The following is a 10204-nucleotide window of genomic DNA, read 5'->3' on the forward strand; positions in this document are numbered from 1 at the left end:
TTGCCATGCTATTCATTGTAGTTCATAGGCATTGCATCTGGGTAGGACTGCTTAATAGTTTCCCTCCATTGGTGATTTGCATAGTATTTTCCAGAGCCATGGAAGCTAGACTGTAGGAAACAGGATTTCAGGTTAGATCCTGCTCAAGTCACTTGAGTCATGGGCCTAAGTATGTGATATCCTCAGCAAAAGGATATCCACATATAGAAGACTGAATTTATATCCCTATTATTCTCCTTATAAAGAAGTCAGAACAGAGAGATGATAAGTGGTAATATTGTTATTAAAGAAAATAATGAAAATTCTTTCAGAACACTATGTTCTGAAAGCATGTACTTTATGTAGAGGACTCCAATATTTCAGCAAATATTGGCAAAACTTAATAAATGAAATTGTGACAAAATAATACTTCTACACAGAAAATGAATCAAACCACACAGTGAAGTGAAGATAAAGCCTATGAAATAGGAGAACATCTGTGACATATATTTATTCAATAAGACATTATATGCAGTATGTGGGACAGACTCAGAATATTAAACACCAAAGAATATTTGCTGTTTTTCCAAAGAGCCATTGCACAGTTCCCAGCATCCCCATGGTGGCTTACAACACTCTGTAACTCAAATCCAAAAAATTAAACATCTTTGACCTCTGAGGATATCTGCATTCAAATGTACATACCCACATGCACATACATACAATTACACATAACTAAGGTTAATAATAATGATAATAAAATGTTCTTTACATTAAAACCACCAAAACAGCAAATTGTCTGTTCTAGTTGATGTTTTATTATTATTATTGAAAACTAATACAATATATTCTAGTCATCATTTCTCCTTCCAGATCCTTCCCAAATTCCTACCCATCCACCTCATCAAATTCTTCTCCTCTCCCAAACAAATAGGCAAATAAAATGCAAACAATCTAGGATCAAATGAAAAAATCCACCTCAAAACTGCAAAAAAAAGCATGATAAACACACACACACACACACACACACACACACACACACACCAAAAAAAAAAAAAATCCACCAAACACTTAATCAGGATCTTTAATATAACAACAAAAAAAGACCAGTAAGATTTTCTTTGTAATTTTTAAAGTTTGTGGGGTTTTTTAAACTTATACTGTGTTTTACATTATGATAATAACGTAATTTGTGGAACAAGCAATAAATGGTTATGGCTTTCAAAAAAAAAAAAAAAAGACCAGTAAGATTTTTAAAAAGCCCAAACAGAGCAACATGAGACAAAAAATAATCTACAAGAACAAGATTGGGTTCATTTTTGTTGGCCATCTACTGCTTGGCATCAGACTTAACCTTAAGTTATATAAACCTTAAGGTTATGTAAACCTTAAGTTATATAAACCTTAAGTTTATATACAGTGAGAACCCATGAGAGGAAACTCTTTCTTTCCTTTGTACGTGATCGTCAATTAGAGATAGTTTCTTGTTTAAGGTTAGATCATGTTCACTGTCCCTTTTCCAGGGTAGGACTACATCTGTCTTGAACCTGTGCAGATCATTTGCATGCTGCTAATCTCATTGAATTTTTATATGTTGTCATTCCTGTTGTGTCTGGAAGATACTGTTTCTTTGGTGTCAACCAACTTCTCTGTATCTTACAGTCTTTCTACCTAATCTTCTACATAGTTCCATGAATTCTGTGGGGAGAGGTTTGATGAAGACATCCCATTCAGGAATGAGTGTTCTAAAGTCTCACACTCTCTGCACATTGTCTCATCATGAGTACAGAGACATCAACTATAGGAATTGACAGAGCATCAAAATTTCCAGAATCCCAACTTGGTGTCAGAGGTTGAATGTGTTTCTAGGAATCCATGGCTCACACAAAAGGTTTGGATATGGGCTAGAAGGGAGGACTGTGAGGTGCACAGCAAGGAGGAAAACGAGGTCTGAACCAAGGTTATGTGGAATCCCCAGAGAATGGAGGTACGGCTGGGGTTGGTAATTTTGTTAACTTGACAATAGTGATCTGGGAGAGAGCATCGATTGAAAAAATGTCTCCATCTAACAGACCCATAGACAGGTCTACAGCACATCTTCTTTATTGGTGTTTTATGTGGGAGGGCCCAGGCCCACTGTAGGTAGTGACAACTTTGTGAAGTTTATTCTGGGGCATATAAAAAAAGCACACTGAGAAAGCCATGAGAAGTAAGAAGATAAGAAGCTTGCTCTGACTTCTGTTTCATTTATTCCCTGCCTCCCGATTTCTTCCATGAGTTTTTACCCTGACATACCCTTGTGGTGAACTGTAAGCTGTAAAATGAAATGTACTTTTTATTCTGCAAGTTGCTTTTTGTCTTGCTATTTATCACCACAAAAAAAAAAACAAACTAAGACATGGTTTAATGAATATAATGGCAAATGAACTAAACATTCTTGCTTGTCAACTTGACTGTAACTGGAGAGAAATACAGTCCACAAATGGAGGCCACACCTGTGGTATGGATCTTGAAACAGGAAAACAACATGCCTTTAATACAGATTTTAAGGCTGGAAGTCACAGGCTTTTGATTCAAATCTTGAGGGGAGAAGACACTCGCCATTAATCTGTGCCACACTTTCTACTAGAAGCCTCATGGAAACTGAAAAACTTTCTACTGAATGAAAAAATGCATCAAGAAAGAAATAAAGAAATTAAAGACTCCCTGGGGAGCAGAAAGGATATGTGATAGGTAGGGTTTTAGTTGGGGAGTGGTAGGGGATGAGGGGAGGAGAGGGAACTAGGATTGACATGTAAAACAATTTTGTTTCTAATTCAAAAAAAGAAAAAAGCCAACAAAAGACAAGGATGAAGGAATGAGATCTGATACTGCAGTGGTCTTGTAATTATAACCATTTACATTTTATCTAACAAGAAAGTAATAACTTGCAAAACATGGAAATGCATACACAGTACTGGTTGTCTTTTCATGTGTGGTCATGCTATGGTGTTTCATTATTATTTTATTAAGGAGGGTAATAGAACTGTAGTAAAATCTACAGATGTAGCTAATACACTATCATTTCACTCCAATAAAGGATATTTCAATTATGCCCAATCAATTAATAAAAATTATATGCTAGCTTTTGATATTGTTAAGAAGATATTGGCTGCACTGTTTAATTAAACCCATGGAAAGTTGACAGAGAAAATTAAGGCTTGACTTTCTAGCCCACCTTGGGGACCTGTAAAATAAGTACATCACTAACAGAAATTTAGTACTTCCAACATAAAATATAATACTGTAACTTTTAACTTGTCTTGACACAATTATTTGTTAAACTATTTTAAACTATTCACTGACTGTTTCACAGGCAGTTGCAATACATAACCTAATCAAAAGAAAATCAATTTGCAATAGTGTTGTCAATGACTGATAAGAAAATGTTTCTCCTAAGGAAGACAGTGTTAGGTTATTTGTGAATTTTCTTTAAATGCCATAAAAGATTCATTAGAAAATATGGTAGACAATTTTAAACTTGGGAGGCAGAGGCAAGAGAACCTTGAGTTCAAAGCCACACACACTACACAGACACCCTTTCTCAAATAAATGGCACATTCATTTGTATATAATGTACAATTTATTCTATTATATAGATATATTTTTACATATTGACATTGTATAACTGGAGATAAAGACTTCCTAATGAAAAAAATTCAAAAAGTCATGGAAAGACATTTTTAAAATGTTCATTCCACCTTTAGTTTCCAAGAAGAGTATATGCAGGAGCCAACATTCACTATGAGGTTCTGAAAACTGCTCATGATCTGGAATGACAACCATAATAATGGTTAAAAATACATAGTACAAATAAGTGAGCTTTGGTTAGTATATTCAATTGTAAATAACAGTTTAAAAATCATTCTTAAGGCCGGGCTTTGGTGGCGCACGCCTTTAATCCCAGCACTTGGGAGGCAGAGGCAGGCAGATCTCTGTGAGTTCGAGGCCAGCCTGGTCTCCAGAGCAAGTGCCAGGATAGGCTCCAAAACTACACAGAGAAACCCTGTCTGGAAAAAACAAAAAAAAATCATTTTTAATGCCTGTCTGCATTATGCCACATTTTTACTGAGCACTGAACCACCAAGAAATATTTCCCCTTAGAGGAATAGTGCAATCTTCAAATTCTCCAAATAGGTCCCTCAGTGACCATAGATTCTCACTTTTGGTAAAAACATGCTATGATCCTAACTATGTTTCACCTGAGATTGTTACTAAATACAATATACAATGACACATAAACAACTTAACATGCCAATACTCCTCTCAAAAGATATATGGTATAATGAATGATGCTTGGGAGAGTCAAAGCATCATAATCTTAATGTTTTAATACTTGAATTCGTGCTTCATAATTGCTTGGATGTTATCTTCCTGGAAAGATCCTCAAGACATCAGCATATCATAAACCTTTTTGATTCATGTGGGTCTTTGTACCACCATCACTCACTTAATCTTTTTAATATTTTGTGACATTATACCATAGACTATGTTTTTGTTAAGAAAAAAAAGTATTTTACACAGTTCTTTGGGCTAAAAAGAAAACTAAAGGAGATGGCATCCATGAGAGTTTTTCTTTTTTTCTCATTTTTATGGGGAATATAATCTCTGAAAAGTCCTCATTTGTTAAGACCTTTTCTGACATTACTTGCCTCCATTATTTACAGACCTTGAAAGGAAAATACTCGGCTTCATATGGAAAAACAAATAATCCAGAATAGCTAAAACAATCCTGTACAATATAATAACTTTCAAGGTATCAGCGTTGTTGTAATTTAAAAGAAGTCCATGAGAAAAAGATGTCATGCAACAGGGTTCAAGCAGAGGGGGCTTTTTATTAGAGAAAGGGATCATAAAAAGTGGAAAGTGAAGGGGGAAGACTGGCATCCAGAGACAGGAGCAGCAGGAGAGCTCAGACAGGGAGAGGATGGAGGGGGAGAGATTGGAAGGGGAGAAACAGACTGAGAGAGGGAGAAAAAGAAAAAGAAGGATGGGCAAGTGAGCAGGGCCCCTTTAAAAGGGAACTTAGTGAATATGCACAGGTGGTGTCCTTAGTGGCAGCAGCTGAGGGCATATTCTGTCAGAACCCCAAAGACAGTCCAGTACAGATGCCTGAATACTAACAATCATCCCTAATTTAAAGCTGTGCTACATAACTATAGTAATAAAAACCACATGGTACTGTCATCAAAATAAGCAGGTAGATCAATGGAATTGAATCAAAGACCCACATGTAAATCCACACATATATGGACACATGATTTTTGACAAAAGCCCAAATTATACAACGGAAGAAAGCATCTTCAACAAATGGTGCTAGTCTACCTGGATGTTTGCATGTAGAAGAATGCAGATGGATCCATATTAATCACCCTACACAAAACTCAATTCCAAGTGGATAATGCCTCAACATAAAAACAGATACACTGAACTTGATAGAAGGGAAAGTGGGAAATAACCTTGAACACATTGGCACAGAAGACAACTTCCTGAACAGAACAGCAATAACACAGACGCTAAGATTAACAATGAATAAATATGATCTCTTGAAACTGAATAGGTTCTGTACAACAATGGACACTGACAATAGGACAAAATTACAGCCTACCTAATGGGAAAATTTTTACCACCTGCACAACTGATGGGGGATAGTATTGAAAATATATTAAAAAATAAAAAAATAGACATCAGCAAGCAAAATAATCCAATAAAAAATCAGAGGTTGTGGGAAATTATTTTTAGTCGTGTTACATTTGTTTATGCTGTAGAATATTTGTTCTAATGATGCAAAGATGTGTTCCATTCTTTTATATTGCATTTGTTTAACTCTGTGAAGCTGTGTTACTTTACCTATCTAAAACACCTGATGGTCTAATAAAGAGTTAAATAGTCAATAGAGAGGCGGGAAAAAGGATAGGCAGGACAGGCAAGCAGAGAGAAAAATAGGAGGAGAAATCTGGGAAGAAATAGGAAGGAGAAAACTAGAACAAGGAGAAGAGGACATGAGGGGCTAGCCACCCACCTATACAGCTAAACATGGAGTAAGAGTGAAAGTAAGATCTACAGATGTAAGGGAAAGATAAAAGCCCAGAGGTAAAAGGTAGATGGAGTAATTTAAGCAAAGCTGCCTAGCAACATGCCAGGCTAAGGCTGGACATTCACAACTAAGAATGAGCCTCCATGTATGATTTATTTGGGAGCTAGGTAGTTGGCCCTCAAAAGAGCCATAAGAGCGAGCAATGAATAAAAAAATCAGGTACATATCTAAACAGAGAATTCTCAACAGAGACATTTCAAATGTCTGAGAAACACTTAAAGAAATGTTCAACATCATTAATAATAAGTGAAATGCAAATCGAAACTAATTTGAGATTCCATCTTACAACTGTCAGAATAGCTAACATCAAAAACACAAGTGACAGCTCATGCTGGTGAGGATGTGGAGCAAAAAGAACTGCATTGCTGGTGGAAATGCAAACATAAACTGCAACTATGGAAATAAATATTGCAGTTCCTCAGAGAATTAGAAAGCATTCTACCTCAGGAATCAGCTTTATCACTCCTGTGCATGTACACAAAGGAGGTTCCATCATTCCACAAGTACACTTGCTCTAATAATTTCACAGCAACTTTAATCATAATAGCCAGACACTACAAACAATGTAGATGTACCTCAAATGAAGAATGAATAAACAAAATGTGGTGAATGGCACACCCAACAACCTCAGACTGCACCCCATCCCCTGGGCTTCACATTTTGGCCTACAACTTCTGAAGAGGACTTATGTTTTACCAGAGGCCAGGCCAAATCTAGGGACCCAGGTAACCCCAGCCCTGGGCTCCATACTCTGGCCCACAGCTCTGACAGAATTACTAGAGGCCAGTTGGTCCTAGTGACCCAGGTAAGATAAAATTTACCACCTGATAACACTCCTTTTTTTCTTTTTTTTAAAGCAAGCTTGTTTTACATGTCAATCCCAGTTCCTTCTCCCTCCTCTCCTCCTCTGCCCCTCTCCAACCCCCTATCCCATCTCCTTTCTACTCCCCAGGGAGGGTGAGGTCTTCCATGGGGGATCTTGAAAGTCTGTGACATGAATTGTGGCAGGGCCTAGGCCCCTCCACCTTGTGTCTAGGCTGATAGAGTATTCCTCTATGTGGAATGGGATCCCAAAGTCCATTTGTATACTAGGGAGAAATACTGATCCACTACCAGAGGCTCCATAGATTGCCCAGGCCTCCTAATTTACACCCACGGTCAGGGGTCTGGATCGGTCCTATGCAGGTTTCCTGGCTATCATTCTGGGGTCCATGAGGAACGCCTTGTTCAGGTCAGCTATTTCTGTGGTTTCTCCAGCCTGGTCTTGAACTCTTTGCTCCCGATAACATCCCAGACCTCAAGCTCTCTTATAGAGCCATAATCCTGAAAACAGCTTAGTATTGGAACAAAAATAGACAGGTTGCCAATAGAATCAAATTGAAAAACTTGATATTAAGCCACACACCTACAAACACCTGATTTTTGACAAAGAGGCTAAATTTATACAATGAATAAAAGAAAGCATCTTCAACAAATGGTGTTAGCATAACTGGATTCAGACTGGTTTACAGATAGATCCATGTCTATCACCATGCACAAAACATTAGTCCAAATGGCTCAAAGGCCTTTTTGTATTTAAAAAGAATTCTGGCACTAGGGATATGTCCAGAGATCTACAAAGTTGACCCCAACTAACAATCTAAGCAATAGTCAAGAGGCTACCTTAAATGTCCTTCTCCAATAATGAAATTCATGACTACCTAATATGCCATACTAGTGCCTTTATCTAGTAGCTGATGGAAGAAGACTCAGACACCCACAGCTAAACACTGAGCTGAACTCTGGAATCCAGTTGCAGAGAGGGAGGAGCAATGAGCAAAGGGGTCAAGACCAGACTGGAGAAACCCACAGAAACAGCTGACCTGAACAGGAGGTTGCTCGTGGACCCCAGCATAGGACTTTTCCAGATCCCCTGAGTAAGCCTATCAGTTTGGAGGTCTGGGCAATCTGTGGGGCCTCTAGTAGTGGATCAGTATTTATCCCTAGTATATGAATGGGCTTTGGGAGCCCATTCCACATAGAGGGATACTCTCTCAGCCTAGACACATAGGGGAGAGTCTAGGCCTTGCTCCAAATGATGTGGCAGACATTGAAAATCCCCCAATGAAGGCCTCACCTTCCCTGGGGAGCATAAAAGGTTTGGGATAGGGTGTCAGTGGTGGGAAAGGGGAGGAGAGAAGGGAGAGGGAACTGAGATTGACATGTAAAAGAAGCTTGTTTCTAATTTAAATTTAAAAAAGAACAAGCTATACCACTTTTGTACATATACCCAAAGGGCACTCCATCCTACCACAAGGACGATGTCTAAAGCTGGAAAAAACCTAAATGTACCTTAAACAAAATATGGATAACGAAAACATGGTACATTTATATAATGGAATATTACTCAACTGTTAAAACAAAGACATCATCAAATTTGGAGGCAAATGGATAGAAGTAGAAAAATCACTCTGACTATAGTAACCCATACTCAGAAAGAAAAGTATGATATGTACTCACTTATAAGTGGATATTAGCTGTAAAGAGAAGCCATGCTAATAATCCACAGACCCAGAGAGACTGGTAACAAGGAAGGCTCAAGGGGGATGCTAGGATCTCCCTGGGAATGGAAAATAAAAGGGATTTTATGGGTAGACTTGGGGACAGGTGTCAATGGAAATATGAGGGGCCAGGTTGGGGACGGGAGTGAGTAGGAAAGTACTGAAAGAGAAGACTGGAAATGGGGGCCATTTTGGAGTCAGGTAGAAAACTAGCACAAGGGAAACTCCCAGGAATATAAAAGGATGACTCCAACTAAGACTTCTAGCAATAGCAGACATGTTGCCTGAGCTAGCCATCTCCTATAACCAGGCAAGCCTTCAAGTAGATGAGACACCAACCTAGCCACATAACCTTTGAACTATATTCTGTTCTGCCTGTGGGATGTACTGGTTTAAGGGTGGCTCAGATTTTGTGGGAGTGGCCAACCAATGACTGGTCCTCCCTGAGACCCATACTACAAGCTTGAGCACACCATGACATTGCTGAGAATGCTATGATCCAGAAGCTGGATGGCCCAGGGGCCTAATAAAGAAGCAAACATGGATGGAGAAGAAAATGTCAACGTAATAATGCTTAAAGATACTCTCCTATACTCATAGATTGGTCCCTACCCCAACTATCACCAGAGAGAATTCATCCAGTAACTGATTGGAAACAGATACAGAGACCCACAGATAAACATTAGGCCAAGCTAGTAGAATTGCTGGGGCACAGCTTGTATCAGTCCCACTCGACAGAGGTTATCTATTCTGGACTGAAGTCTTTGGTGCTGAGATCAGAGCCAGCTGAATGGCACTGGGTCCATCCCTGAGTGGGAAAGTGCTGGACCTGGGGAAACTCCCAGCTACCCAATGGCAATCAAGACTAGACAAGTCATCTTGTCATTTCAGAAGAGCTCTCAGTCCATGATAGAAACTGGAGTCTCTAGTTTATTTTAGCATCCTCCTAAATAGCTTTCTAACCATGGGGGTGACCAAAGAATACATCTACTTTCATGCATATAGCTGATATCAAGTAATTCTTTTAATTCAAGAGTCACTTAAACAGTCCCTAGGCACATAGACAAAAACCTCAGGACAGGTGCAGGCACATCTAGAGCCTAGGTCTGTAGTTACACAAACTAGGAGACATTCTCCACTGAGGCCAAGCCAACCAGGCAGCAATTTAGCCAGCATCTGAAAGACAATGGGAAATTCAGGGTCCTGAAAAATGGAGCAGAGGTTTGGACCCTGAGAAACTTTATAATCAATAATTTTTGGTCCCCGATAGGGAATCCTACTAAAGATTGGGAAGAATGATTGAAGGAGCCAGGGGGGTCATAGGAATTCACAGAAACTGAACCAACAGCCAGGGATCTGCATGGGCCTGACCTAGGCTCTCTGCATATATGTGACAATGTTCTACCTTGCTGTTCTTATAAGGCTACTAACAGTGGGAACAGAGGCTGCCTATGACTCTTTTGCTGGCTTTTAGGACTCTTTTTCTCATATTGGGTTGCCTTTCACAGTCTTGATACAAGGGAGGTGCTTAGTTTTACTACAACTTGAT

Source organism: Cricetulus griseus, chromosome X (assembly GCF_003668045.3).
Source record: "Cricetulus griseus strain 17A/GY chromosome X, alternate assembly CriGri-PICRH-1.0, whole genome shotgun sequence".
In the NCBI taxonomy this organism is placed as follows: Eukaryota; Metazoa; Chordata; class Mammalia; order Rodentia; family Cricetidae; genus Cricetulus; species Cricetulus griseus.